Raw genomic sequence first — 16,168 nt, 5'->3', positions numbered from 1 at the left:
TAAGGATTGAGGTGTGCACTAGGTCAATCAGATCAGGCAAGTATAAAAAAGAGCTTTTTGACATGTTAATTGTATGATACAATAAGTTTAGCTGTAGATCATAGATTTTATTAATTTGCACAACTAGAAAAGTAGAAGTTAGAAATCTTTCAACAAAATTTTAGAAAAAGTGAAAGTGAAAGAAAAGAGATAAAAAGGAGAGCAATAGAGAAATGTAGCAATAAGATAGGAAAGAGTAAATGAGCTAACTATTTATAAGGTAAACATAGGATGATATCATTGAAAAAGAGAAAATAGCCACTAACATCCATTAACATGGGAACTTGCATTTCAAGCACAAAAAATGCCCCATTAAAGTTTGTGACAATTGTTCATTTATCACAATTAAGCACACACTACAATGAAGTTTTTATGAATTTTTGTAAATTATCATAAATATGGTGTTTGAATAGTTAAAATTCTTACATTTTTCTTGAAGACAACAAGTCTAAATCTTATTAAAATATAAAATTTATCACTTTTTAAATGTAATTATATGGATTAATGATGATTTATTTATAATATTTGATTCAATAGAATCAAAAGATTTAACTTATGACTGTGTTGGTAGAGATATAGTAATTAAATTGGATTTTGTTGTAAAGAGTCATGACATATCCAACGAAAATAATATTCTGTAACGACTAGATTCTTTTAATTAGAACAATTATAATAAGCGAAAAAATCCGAATTAGCATTTTTCTGAAATTATTTATTAACATAAATATTAAAGAAGAATAAATAGACTTGGATTCTATACTAAAATATTTATTATTAATTATTTCAATAGTAATTATGATATTGTTCATGAAGGATAAATTTTTTTTCACATAAAAACTCTAACGAAAGAGGAAAGAGGAAAGCATTAATTTTTTAATAAAAATTTAAAGAATCTTCCTTCTATCCTGCTTCGGCCGAGATACTCATCTCTTCTTTCCTTCCCCCTATCCCCGAGATACTTGCCGGGATATTCGCCCATGATTCCATCAATTTTTTCCCCTATTCATCTCATAACCATTTGCTCATTGGAGCGGGTTTCTGTAAGGGATTTGCGTGGAGGGATTCATCCCACTCCTGCTGCAGCGGTGCCACACTTGAATGGATGTGGAGTTTGCAGAAGGATTCTAAGTGCCCTAACCAACCGCACAATAGAATAAAGGTAGGCATTCATATTTGAAGATTGCAAATGTTGATTCCCCATTTCTTAAGTGGAGCCTCATTCTTCTGAACTGAGGCTTCCGAACATCAATGGCCGCCTAAACCCCAGATAACCCCCATCCCAACCATAGAATATGAATGTGTGTCATAGTCAACAAAGCTCCCTAACAATTTCCCAAACTACCTAGCCATTGTTTTTGATACACAATCTGATGGGAGTGAGAGAATCTGTACCTAGAAGAGGCTCGTGTCAATAGCTACTTTCATTAGATATTCTCCTTCCCTAAGGTAGTGCTCAACCAACAAATGGTTGTTAAAAGTCCACGGCCCTCTGTTGAGCACTTTTTGGATATCTACTTTGCAGAAAAATCTATATAAGTAACAGTTAGAACTAAGATCCACAATATTTACTCCCCTTATCAGCCTCCAAAAGTCTGCCAATGTATTCTTCATCAGTTCAAACTTCACAACTACTTTCATCAAGAATCTTCTCACCGAACAGAGGTCATACAACTTTTGTTGTTCAGGAACAAGTTTAGTTAAGTCCTAGCCCCCATCCTCGTCCTCTGTGATTGACAATGATGCCACACCAACCACTGTATCCATTGGTCACCCCTTACGTGCCAATCAAGAGACTATTGAGAGAAACAACAATAACTTGTCTATGGTTCACAAAGGTCTCACTACTGGAAACAATACCTCTTGCAACCAAATAAAGAAAATAGAGAAGAGGGTCATCAAACACTAACTTGGAACTAAACCAAGTAAATTCCTATTTACATTCTATTTACATTTGTAAGTTTTAAAACCTAATCCTCATAGTAAAGAGGGGAGGTAATTAACTCTATCATATGGAATGAAGAAATCATCAGGGCATATTAATTTTTTGTTCTAAAAGTGGTTTGAATAGTCATATGTGCTCATCAGCTATTTATTTCAAGCAATTGAAAAATTGTCTTTATGGCTCACTTGAAATGGTAATGGACATTTGGTATTCGATTTTTGATTTTTTGGAGCAAAAGAGTGGTTGTACAAAATAATTCTGCACATGGTGTAATAGGGGCTTGTTCCAACAACTATGTTGGAAACGAAATTATAAAACTAAATCGATTTGGGAAACAATATTAGAAGTTTTAAAATAAAGCTAGGATTAAGTACTTGACAAGCTTGAGTTAAATTGATATCATATCTTGGTGTTTCTCAAGTGAATTTCTGGTAGGCTTAATAAGTGTATGATTCCAATCTGGTTGATTTAGAAAATGTTCAATTGTTGGAATTATTACTCATTGTATTTTTGGTTGCTTCTGAATGGTGCAACTCCCTAGAATGATGGAGATTGTATAGTTTATAGCTTATATTTTTTGAGATAGTTCATAGCTTACATGCTTTACACCATGGAGTTATTGTTTATGCATTAAGTATGTTTGTAACATGTTGGTGGAAATAGCAGATTATGATCTAACTCACTAGCCTACATGAATCGACCATTATTTAAATTTATAAATTGGTAACTAATAGATCTTATTTGTTTACCTTCTTTTCTTGTGGTATCTTCAGTTAATCTTTATTTTTTTTCTTACAACCACTATTTTATTATGCCTTACTCTGTGCACATGAAATGCTTGCTCTAAAATGGATTTGTTGATCTTATCCAGGCACTAAATAATCGCCTACTTGCTTTTTCATTCCACATCAGGGAGTATTATTGGATTGATTTGTGAAAACTAAATGAGATTTACTTTTACAAGACTGAGGAGTACTCATATGATGCAGTTAATAAGTTCAACATTTACCTTGATCAAAATTCTCCTTGGTTGGTGGAATGGATGCCTAATAAAGCAGGTTATCTAATTGGAAACTTACAGGTGACACATAGATTTCCAATTTTTTTCTCTAGGAAACATGTGGTCTATTGTAAGAAGTTTGGCAATAGCTGATCAATCACATGCCATACTGGATCTTATTGAAGTGAATGGGCAGATTTAGTAACAGACATGCCATTCAAGATATGTTATCTCACTCTTGAAGGTTAGGAGCGCAAATAATCACTTGTAGTGATGCAAAAAACACATAAGATATTTGCTCTCGTATTATTTATTTTTGTTCTATTTCTTCATTATCTTTAACATTTCTCACTACATTTCCTTCTTATGCAGGCCTTGGTCTTACTATAATGGTGGTTCTTGGCCAAACTCTGCTATGGCAGGTTAGTTTGTTATGATTAAATATTCTCTCTGCTACTAATTTTTTTTCATTGCTCCAAAGAACCCTTTGTAGAAGTTATATTTAGGTATAAGTTTCCTGAGTTGTCATGCTTGGATCCAATAGAATATGACATATTGTTGATGTTTTATAAAATAAAGCAATAATAAAGGAATGAAGGCAGTGCGGCTTAAGATTTTAAAAATGAACTTTTTACAGCTTACTGTTGTAGCCATAAAGATGAAAAGACCAGAAATCGCTGCAAGAGCTATTGAAGTTGCTGAAAAACGCATATTAAGAGACAAATGGCTTGAATACTTTGACACAAAAAGAGGAAGGTTCATCAGAAAACAAGCACAGTTATTCCAAACATGGTTAATTATTGGATACCTTGTGGTTAAGCTTCTACTTGTAGACCCAAGTGCAGCCAAAATTTTTATAACTAAAGAGGATTCTAAGCTTGTCAATGCCTTCTCTTGCATGATAAGTGTTAACCCCAAGAGAAAGTGTTGTCGGAAGAACTCCTGAAAGGCTTATAAAATATAAGAATATGAAGTTGCTTTCACACAAGGATAGGTAACTTCAATTTGTGGCTTAACTTACTTATATGAAAAACTTAAATGTATAACAATCAACTTTTGAGCAATGATTCGTGTATCATAGGATCTTAATTTAAAGGTGATATGTTGATTTAGGATTAGTATTAGCTTGAAACATCTTCCTAGATTGGAGATTAAACAAATTGTTTCTTGTTTACAGACTTTATATCATATACATAGTACTATAGGAGTGAAAGGTATTCAAAATCGGGAATACCCTTACATTATTTTAACTCTACTGTTCGATTATGACATTTTCTATATCTTGTAAATCATTTTGGATTGGTTATGGTATTTTTTAGTCTCATAAATCATCACCGTGCCATCTAAATTAATGCTTGACAATAGAACTTTTTAATACATTTCCTCGGTTGAGTCCAGATCAGTTGAAAAAATTCAACTGCTATGTAAAGCATTGTCTGAGAGAGTGATTAGAGAGTGATGATAAGATATTTCTTGCAAACTCATATTTTATTCATTACATAGTTTTGCATTACTACAGAGTTGTAAGTTTTTAATTTTTAGCTTCAACTCATAAAGGAAACTAAACATATAGCATTCAACAACTTTTGCTTCATTTGGTTCTAGCATTAGCCACGATCTTTCTCTCAATCTATACCACAAAAAATATCAAAAACAAAAAAATAAATATATTACTAATAATAATAGAAATTAACCTCATATATATGTATATATTTTCAATTTGTACATGAAGAAATTAGGAAAAATTTTTAGGTTGTGGGTCACAGTGAGAAACTATATTGTAAAAATAGATATAGTATAGTATAGTATTAGAAGTTAAAATATTTGTATACATATCTAATTGTCCCATTGGCTTTAATTTCTAAACAAGTTTAATCATTTTCTTAAGAAATTTAATTGCTACATTTCTCCAATATTTTATAATTTAATAATATATTACAATTTTAATATTTAAACTCTCTTATTTATGTTTTTTGAGAACTCAATTCTAGTTGATCTTCCATATATGAAGGATTATGAAATAAAATTTCATTCAGTGAATTCAAGCTAAAAGTATGAGTGGTTCAAAAATAAAATTAATGAATATATACCTCATTCAGCTGTAAAGGATTACTAGTAACTACAAAAAAAGTAAAAATTGAACCGAATGAACAAGACATATTTAATACTGCTTAACGTAAGTACAAGTATATACTTTTGGACATATTTAATTTAGATTGTACTTTTATGTTTTTCTGTTATTTAGGGTAGAGAGGTAATTTCATGAAAAGTCAAATATGTGATTTGAGTTAGTTCGTAGTCTGAAACTTAGGAATCGTTGGAAGAATATGACTCCTTATAACGAATTTACTTTATAATTACTATTTAATTGTGCGTTATGCGTTAGGAAAAAAAAAGAGAACTTACCTCTATAATGCTTCTAGTCTAACTCTTGCTTTCCTATTTCATTTCCTTATGTTTTTCCTCCTCTTTCTCCCGATTATTTTCTAACTCTTCTTATATTTCTAGATCACCTAAAATTGATCACATCGTAACACAATAACAAATGTGAGGATAAGATTATGAAGAAATTATATTGTAGTGAAGAAATTAATAGAAATAATTTTATAAAAAAACTATCTTATTGTTTTCTATCTAAATATTGCATCGTAAATATAAATCATAGCATTAAAGAAAGATTGAAAGAAAAGTCAAAAGCATCAAGAAAGAAAAAAATCATAAAAGCATCATAATCTATTTTTAAACTTATGTAATCAAATATTTTAGAGTTTTAACATTATTTTTCATTCTAAAGTATGTAATCTTTAAAAGAATTATTATAAGATTATACTTAAAAAATATCTAAATATAGAGAATTGAATGCTTACTAGGAGTCAAAATTTAGAGATTTCTTTCTACATTACTCTTCAAAATTTAAAAATTAAAGAGATGGAAATCTTATTTTCATTATTTTGAACTTACGTAATAAAATATTTTAGAGTTTTAACATTTTTTTCATTATGTTTTCTATAAAAAAACTGTTATAAGATTACACTTAAAGAATAATAAATTTAAAGAATAGAAGGCTTATTAGAAGTTAATGTTTAAAGATTTATTTTCTTCATTAGTCTTTAAAATTTAAAAATTTGATTACTACTTAAGCAATTAAAGAGATAAAAATCTTCTTTTCAAAAACTAAATATATAAATATATAATTATATTTAAGAAGATGTTATTAGTTCCTACCTTAATTATTAAAAGTAAAAATATTGATTATGCCTCAATTATCAAAAACTATTTTGTAACCTCTATTTAATTTAGGGATTTCATTGCCATCCTCAACGATTCTGATGGTTCCTCCTTCACTTTAAAAGAGGACGTCAGGCTGCAGGGGAAGAGGGAGAGGAAGAAAATTCGCAGCAAGGGTAAACTGAAAGGAAGATTTTGTGTGATTCTTCAATCAGATTAATCAGCTAGTGGTGGAATCAGGAGCAGAACTTTGGAGGAATCCGTTAATCAGATTAATGCAGTCACTGAGAACAAAGGTAAGTGAAATTTGACTCTCACCACTTGAATAGAATCTTCTAAATTCTTTGAGATATTTTTTGGAAAGAAATGAGTTGATTTGGGAATAGGGATATTTTTTTGAAATCATATTAGAACCAGGAGTAAAAATAAAAAAAATGGAGAGTGAGATCTAAGGACAAACAGAAGATCGGACGAAATGATGGAATTATTGTGTGGACAGCTATGAGGAGAGGACAGAGGAGATATGCTAGAAACATTGGAGGAAAATTGAAAGGATGGGAATGTGAGAGGAATAGGAAATAAAAAAAAGGGGGAAATAGTGGTCTGAATATGATGTCTGTTTACAAATTATTATTCTGTTATCTTTTGTATTTAATTCCCTTGACATTTGTTTGGAAAATAGTGGTATTGTTGAGCATAAACAGGGAAACAAACTGGAAAAGGATTAAAAAATAAATAAATATAAAATTCTGGGAGGCAAATCTAGGTGTGCAGAGATAATATTCTCTGTGAGGGTGAAAGTGATGTTGTTTGGAAGTAGGAATAGGATTAACAACAGAAAAAAAAAACTCTGGGAGACGATCTGGGTGAGGAGAGGCAGTGTTCTCTATGATGCACATGTAGGAAAGGATGAACTACACAAACTTTAATTAGATGTTTTCTTGATTTTAGATAGATGTAATGGTTAACCCTTATAGTCGAGGGATGTGAACACTATGCTTCGACGTACTTATTTTTAATTGGAGATAGAAGTTTATTGTATTTTTCGTGCTGGGAATATAAGTTCTTACGGTACCCCGACTCCCTATGGAGGTATGAGTTGTTACAGCTCTTATCCAATCTTTTCAAATAGGAGGATCAAAGCACACAACTCCTCTACATGATCCATTCGATGGAACAAGAGATTTAGTGCTTAACAATTGATTAAAGGAGCCTCCTCAAGGTACATAAGTAATACTAATCATCACAACTTAAAACCCTTTAATTTGGAGTATTTATGTGTATTATTATTGATCTTAAAATAAATATTTAATAATAAAAATTCTCAAGTACAATTTTTGCTAGTAAAAATTTGTACATTTTAATATTTAAATGATATGTTCTGAGATGTATAGCCTAATTTGAACTCATACTCTTATAGATAAGGATGAAAGTACTTAGATATCAACCCAAAAGATAAATAATTATTAATTTAATTAACTATACATGTGTATACTTAATTAATTAAATAATTAGTTTAATAGTTTATGTGTTTCTTCTTTTACAAGAGATTATAAGTTCGAGTCAGATTATATTTTTATGTGTATCATCATTTGAAAGTTATTTGTATTGTATTGTAATTAGTGTACATCACTTGACTAATCTCGAGTCAAACTGTATTTTTATCTGTATTCTTACTTGGAGATTATTTGTATTGTGTTATGATTGATGCATATAACTTAATTAATAGATGTAGCCAATTTAAACTGAATTTAAATTTGCATACTTATACAGCATGAGTTTTACTTCATTGAAAATCTGTTTTGTCCGTTGCATAATTATAGGCATTTATAATTATAAGGAATTATAACAATATGATAGTAGTTAAAACTCTTATGTTCTATTTAAAATTTATAAGTTTAACATTAATTAAAAATGTAGAATATTTTATACTGTATAAGTTTGTAAATTTAAATTCGATTAAAAATTTTACGAAATCTATAAGAGAAAAAGATATATATGAAAATAAATTTTATAAAATATATAAAATAAAATATTAACTCAAGAAGGATTTTTATTTTTTCCTTCATTACTGAGAATTCATGTTTTGTTGCATTCATTGCCTAGGCCACCTTTTTTAAAAAAATTTTAAAATTTCTTTAAAAAAACTCAGTAAAGAAATATATAAATAATATGTACAATAAAAAATAAGTATGAAATTCATTTACTAATTGATTTGATTTATGACATCGTCAATTATACATGAAAGTTTACCCTTCCTTACTCATTTCATCGGATGCCTTGGCACGTGTGTATATATATATATATATATAAACATATAATTCATATATATGATGGTGTATGAGCAATCATATGTGGCACAAATCATATGTGGTACTAATAAGTATGAAATTCATTTGTGATCGGTGGTCGTGTTTACTCACTAAGTTCTGTCCTAACGGTGATCTTAACGTCCTCCATCAAAGGCAGCGAAATAAACGCTTCAACGAAGCTGTTGCCCGGTACGTACATACAACAACATTAATTATTTATATCTATAAAAATATATTATATGATTATACAATCGTTAATTTATTATTATGATATTCAGCACAATTAGTATCGTGATATACATACAAAAATTATCTATATACACACACACACACACATATATATATTGATAAATTGAGAAGGTTATATTTATATATATGTAGACACACACATTATATATTTATATAATTCCCAATTATAAGTATCTTCTTTGAAGTTTCTAACATTTCCCTTTAACGGCCCCGAAAATTTAAATGGAATATATGTATTAAAAATCTCAAATGTGGAAGCGTAATAAAAATTTTGATCAACATCCCTTACACAATAACCAAAACGTACTCAAACATGAAGGACCAAACTAACTAAAAGAGATACTCGAAATAAAAACTATAAATATAACTATAAAGTCTTTAGGCGTCCCCTTCGCCGTCTTCCTGCGGAACGGTCTCGGGAACAACGTCTTCCTGATCTAAAATGGTTAAATAAGAGATGAGCTACACCAGCCCAGTAAAGACATCACACTACCTCACCGCCACAGAAGTAAAGGTGGGTAGAAAACAATAAGTTAAAGAGAGACATCATGATAGAGGCCCATAGCTCAAAGTTTGCCATGCATATCAGAAACACTAAAATATACCAAAGCATGCGACCTCGGTTTTGGTGGAATGGGATAAAAAGAGACATAGCTGACTTTGTGTCTAAATGCTTGATATGTCAGCAGGTCAAGGCAGAGCATCAGCGCCCAGGTGGGTTACTTCAGCCTTTACCGATCCCAGAGTGGAAGTGGGAACATATCACCATGGACTTTGTGACAGGGTTACCTAAGGCACGCTCAAGACATGATGCCATCTGGGTAGTTGTTGACCGGCTTATCAATTCTTCCCACTTCTTAACTATCAGGATGACCGATCCCTTGGACAAATTGGTAAGAATGTATATCTAAAAAATAGTCAGATTGCATGGAGTCCCAGTGACAGTGTTGTCCGACAGGGACCCCAGGTTAACTTCTCAGTTTTGGAGTAGCTTTCAGCAAGTCATGGGAACGAAGCTATCTCTCAGTACTGCCTTCCACCACCAGACTGATGGACAGTAAGAAAGGACAATCCGTACACTTGAGAATATGCTCCGAGCTTGTGTCATTGACTCTGGGGGCTATTGGGACGACCATCTACCCCTGATAGAGTTCGCCTACAACAACTGCTAGCAAATGAGTATTGGCATGGCTCCGTATGAGGCGTTATATGGGCGACCATATAGATCACCGATTTGTTGGAAAGAAGTGGGCGATAGAAAATTGTTCGACCCGGAGCTGGTAGAGGAGACTATATCCAACGTAGTTAAGATCAGGAAGAACATTCAGATGGTTCAAAGCAGGCAGAAGAGTTATGCGGACACCCGGAGGAGAGATTTAGCATTTGAAAAAGGCGACCGGGTATTCCTTAAGGTCACTCCTTTCAAGGGAATTAGTAGGTTCAGCAGGAGGGAGAAATTGAACCCCCGATTTATTGGACAATTTGAAGTCTTAGACAGGATTGGTACCGCTGCCTACAAACTAGCACTGCCTCTAAAACTTTTCAAGGTTCACAATGTGTTTTATATGTCCATGCTATGCAAGTATAACCCGTACCCCTCTCATGTCTTGGCCCACAAACCTCTCCCACTCCAGGAGGACTTATCCTACAAGGAAGTACCAATCGGCATTACGGATCGAAAGAGTAGATTACTCCGCAATCGAGAAATATTCTTTGTAAAGGTCGTATGGTAGAACCACACACAAAGGGAGGCTGCATGGGAGCTAGAATCAGACTTTAGAGCCCAGTACCCCCAGCTGTTTGATCGAGAGTAAGAGGCAAATTTGAGGGACTAAATTTCTTTTTAAGGGGAGGAGAGTTGTAACACCCCATTTTTTTTGAATTATTTTTATGTTATTTTATTATTTCTATATAAATATAAATATGTGTTAATTGAATTTAATTTATTTTAATTTGATTAAATGAAAATAATAGTAATAATAATAATAAAAAGGGTGAAAATTTAAGTTCTGGGAGTGTTTTTGAAAGAAATATCAGAAAACGGGAGTCAAAACTCAATTTAAAAAAGTTATGCTACGTTAGCTGCCCGATCAGCAACCCTGACCAATCAGGATGCACCAGGCGGCAGAGACGCTGACGCGGGAGGCCACGCAAGAGGGAGCCACGTGGGCGATTCGCGTGCGCACAATCGAACAGCTAAGATCCATTCCTGCGCACATGGACGACCTAGATAAAAAATGGGCACGGATGACCTAGATTCCATCACGCACGGACGGCCAAGATTGCATCACACACAGACGGTCAAGATTGAATTCCACACAGACGGTCCAGATTAAATCGCGATGAACGATCCATATTCACTTCTTATTTAATCATGATCGGATGGTTCAGATTAAATGCAATGGATAGCCCAGATCAAAAGCAGATAGATACAAATAAACCCATCAGCACCCAAACCCTAACCCTAGCTGCCAGAGCCCCTCATCTAAGAAGACAGCCCAGCCACCGGGGAGCCGACCGCCACCACCTACTGCCGCACTGGAGAATTTCTAGCTGCCAAACGAAGTAAAAATCCTACCCTTTACTCAGAATTTTCTACCGTTGTGATCACCGTTTCCTCTTCTATAGGTTGAGCAGAGCAAAACACCCAACCGCAACATGAGCTGGAGGAGTCGCCACACTGAAGAGCCCCACCACCAGAGAGTTTCAATTTTCTACGTTTTTTTGACCCACCGAGGGCCCTAAGTGTGTTTTCTCACAAGAACCGATGCAAGTTTTGTTGAATTTAGCCAAAAATGGCAGAAAACAGCCAATCCGAGGCGAATTGCTGACATGAGTAGTGGCGCCATTGCCCGAGCACGGCGGAGCAGCCGTGCCAAAATTTTAAAATTGGCCGAATAGGCCCTGGGTCTGATTTTTGGGTTATTTGGGACATGTGTAGGTACCGTAAGCACGTTTTAGTTCCTGATGAAAAATTCAGGGAACCGAGGAACTGCACGTAGGGGCAGTAACAATCTAGTTTTCGACGTTGAATCAAGTAAGGACCCCTCACCCTATTTCCTACCATGGAATTGAAGTTTGAATAAATGATAATACTGTATTTTGTGCAAATTAATAGATATGCATAATTAATTAAGGTTGCTTATGGAGCCCAAACCAGACATTATTCTCTGTCGATTCCTGTTTGATTTATTTTACAGTTTAAATGCATTATGGTATCTGGTCTATCTATTCTATGGTTTTAAATGCATGTATTACTGTCTTACTTGACCACTATGTGATTTTAGAATTTACAATATGATTGTATTACCGGGTGCATGTTTATTGTTTATATGATTATGTACAACTTGGTAACGGAGACTGCGGAAAAACAGATAAGGTGACAGCCTCACTAGATATCCAGGGAGATGGTGGACTAATCGGGTTCATAGAAAATCCTACCGTGAACATTGTCTCATACCGGACGGGGTATGGAGACTTGGTTATTTGGCGCTCATACTGGATGGGGTATGGAGACAGCCTGCTTCATCCTCATACCGGACGAGGTATTGAGGTTTAATGTCTTGGCGCTCATACCGGACGGGGTATGGGGATGGCCCTGGAATTAAGATTGTTAAGGAGAATCGTTAATGTGTAGCGGGGACACCCCTATGGATCCCCATGGATATTAGTAGGCTGGTAAAAATGAGAAACGGTGATAATCAGTTATTGTTAATGAATACAGATTTATGATATGTTTTATGTTATTGATTATGCATGAAATTGTGATCTGTATGATGTTATTGTCTTCATAGGTTGTTTTCACAGGTTCTCCAAGGGTAAGAAAAAGGGTAAATGGTTTTATTTTAAATAAATGTACTGGTTTAAAATTTGTGCTCCATTGGTTGTTTTTGGTTTTCTACCAACCTTTGCTTCTGTGACGGTGATATAGCGTGATGTCCTTACTGGGCTAGTGTACCTCATTCCTTATTTAACCATTTCAGATCAGGAGGACCTGGTTCCCGAGCCCGATTCACAAAAAGACTGCGAGTAGATGCTAGATGCTTTATAGTTTCCTTTATTTTTCTCATTTCTCGTATTTCTTTCAGAAAACTTATTCTGTGATGTTGTTTAGTACTTTTAAGTTATTGTGGAAGGGATGTTAACCTTAATCTTTTATTTCACTTCCGCACTCAGATTATTATTATATGTATTTCCTTTTGAATTTCTGGGGCCGTTACACATGAGTTCCTCTATTTGTCACATGTTACCTAGCAACATTTCAACTTTTGTGACAGTCTGAATTAACCACTAAAATTATATCATCTATTGTCTAATTTCTACCTGTAATCGGACCGGTACCAGATATAAATTTTATACTTGACGAATATTTTTCTAAAGTTTGGATTGTTATTTGAGGATGTTTAAGCTTCCATTTCGTATTTTGTTTCTTTTCTTCTTAGTTAGATTTAAAAGTTTAGTAGAATAGTACATAACTTACCTAGAAATGTAGTAAGGACCATTGAAAGATATATATTTATTCATAAGCCTAAGTTTTTTGTTGACTTGCTTAAGCAAAATGGTTTTTACTGTTTATGGTTGAAGACATTTTCTTTAAAAAAAAAGTAAATGTTGTAATGTTGTTACTGTATTGACTTACATTGTATAAACTTATACCATACTAGAAAGAAATATGACTAATTTTATAGGTCAATGAAATGACAAAATAGAACTTATCTTGAATGAATTATTTAATCTCATACAAATGAATGAATCAAATGACGTACATTTACTGTTTAAAATATAGTGTTTTGACAATTGATCAAGAGAACTGATGCTTTAATAAATAATGAGAGGTGATTGATGGCGATTGCAATGAGATGCAACTATTAGAAAGATAGAAGTTTTGATGTCTTACAATAGAAGAGATCAAATTTTCTTTAAGTTTGAGTACATAAAGATGAACTATTTTATTTCTAGCTTCTTATGTATTTACTTTGCCGATATAAAAGTTAAATAATTTTTTTCAAAGAAATGGATAGATTGTGCATGAAATGGACAAGTGGCTTCCTTTATTTGGTGTATATTTATTTACTTAACGATATTTTGACTTTTAGTGACAACCTCTATCACCTGCTAAAATTGTGTCATTTATTGTTTAATTTTTAGTTGGATTTAAAAGTAACTTTTCATTCCACATTTTGTTTCTCTTCTTCTTAATTGGATGTAAAGTGTAATTAGATAGTATGAAACAGAACTAGAGATGTAGTAAAGAATTTTGAAAGATATAGAGTTGTTCATGAGTCTCAATTTTTTGTTTACTTGCTTAAGCAGAATGGTTTTATCCATGATTTTTTTTTAAAAAGGAAAAAGTAAATCGTGTATTGGATGTTAGTGTATTAATTTACATTGTTTACTGGCTTATACAGTATTAGGAAGAAATATGGCTAAATTTGTAGTTCAGTCAAATAATAAGGTACGGTTTAACTCGAATAAATAATTTAATCTATATAAATGAGTGAATTAAGTAACATAAATTTACTGTTTAAAATACAGTATTTAACGACTAATAAGAAAAATTGATACTTCAATAAATAATGAGAGGTGATGGATGATGACTGGAATGAGATGCAACTAATAGAGAGAGAGAGAGAGACGTTTTAGTATCTTGCAACAGAGGAGATTGAATTTTCTTTAGGTTTTAGAACATAAAGATAAACTATTTTATTTATGGTTTCTTTTGTACTTCTTTTTATCAATATAAAAGTTAAGTAGTTTTTTTTCAAATAAAAAAATGGACAAGTTGTGCATGAAATGGATACATAGCTTCCTCTAAATTTGCGGCATTTGAACTTTTAGTGAAAATGTAAATTTGTTGGTAAAATTTTATCATCTATTGTCTAATTTTTAACAGCAATTAACCATTCTCAAAGGTGCCAATATAATGTCTTTATCAGTTGAAGTAATTCATTTGGAGAAAAATCATCTTTGTCATTTATACAATATTATAAATGGATTAAATTAAACTCTTGTCTTTTTAAAAGAAAATATTTTTTCTCATAAAACTGTTGGCAAAATTAATCTAAACTCAGAACACAAAATACAAAAATATGCAAGTTCATTAACGCATAGAATATTGATAACCTAAATATTAATCACTAGAAATGACTGAGATTATTAGCAATTTGTTATAAATACTAAACTCATTATAACTCTCCGCCACTTCAGTGAGCATTGCAGATACGAAAAAAAAAAATAGTCTCCTTTCTCTCGGTAAAACCATTTTCTCTTCTCTAATTGTTTCAAATACGATGGATTGAAGCACGCAGCTCCTCGACATGATCCCCTCGATGGAACAAGAGGTTTAGTGCTTAACATCTTATCTATTTTTTTTCTTATTTATTTACTGATCATGTATATATATCGATATTATTGATTAATTTGCATTCAATTTTTTTAAAAGGTACGGTAGATAACTTTTTTAGAATAGCATATGAAATGAAAGGAGTATTTGATTGTGGTCCTAAATATTTCTCTGATCTACTCTCCACTTTCGTAGTTGAATATGAAATCACCTTATCAGACATGATTAAAGCTTTATATGTGTACATAATATATATCTCGATATAGATCTGAGTAGTAATTAACCACGTTTGACTAGTTAATGGGTTTTAATTATTTGGTCTTCTTCTCTTAATTTGCAGAGACAAAGTATTTGATGTAGATTTTCCTAAAATTTGTGTACTTTGCAATAAAAAATGACTTCTTACTTCTGAAAGGAAAAATAAACATCCTTTTTGAGGTAATTTTTTCTTTCACATATTTTGCGAAATTTTATTTTTATATATATTTTTTCTCTTATGGATTTCATGAAAATTTTAACATAATTTAAATTTGCTAATTTATAAAGTATGAGTTTTACTTAATTAAAAATCTGTTTTGCCGGCTAATAGTTATAGCTATTAACAATTATAATGAATTTTAACAATATGGTAGTAGTTAAAATTTTTGTATTTTATTTAATATTTATAAGTTTAAGTTTCACTGAAGATGTAAAGTTTATATTTTAATTAAAATGTAAAAATATTTTTTTTAAATATTAAACATTGTAGATTTCAATTTAAAAATCTTTATTATTATTATTATTCCCTGAATGGGATATGTATGGTGATGTAGTTGGAAGCAAGGACCACCCCTCGCAAGCGCAAACGCACTCCTTTAAATTAAGGTACTCTTGCTTCTTACAACTTATTTAATTCGATTCTTATTTTTTTTAATTCGAATAGTTCTAGTAATGGAGAATATTACTCTCAATTATTTTTCTATTATAACAAATACAATTTCTTTTTAACTAATTCTATTCGAGTTTAAATTAATTAAGAATAAAATAAGATTTATATTTTTCTTTAATTACTGTAA

The 16,168-nt window shown here is 32.0% G+C and overlaps 1 pseudogene; it reads left to right on the top strand.

Annotated features, from left to right (window-relative positions):
- The window catches only part of LOC148240168 (alkaline/neutral invertase E, chloroplastic-like), a 61,681-nt pseudogene extending 57,533 nt beyond the window's left edge, over positions 1-4,148 (top strand).
- Positions 4,149-16,168: the final 12,020 nt, after the last annotated feature.

The sequence above is a fragment of the Carica papaya genome, chromosome 9, assembly GCF_054855325.1.
Source record: "Carica papaya isolate Zhongbai chromosome 9, ASM5485532v1, whole genome shotgun sequence".
Lineage (NCBI taxonomy): Eukaryota > Viridiplantae > Streptophyta > Magnoliopsida > Brassicales > Caricaceae > Carica > Carica papaya.
The sequence above is the reverse complement of the archived record's forward strand: the minus strand, read 5'-3'. Positions and strand labels throughout refer to the sequence as shown.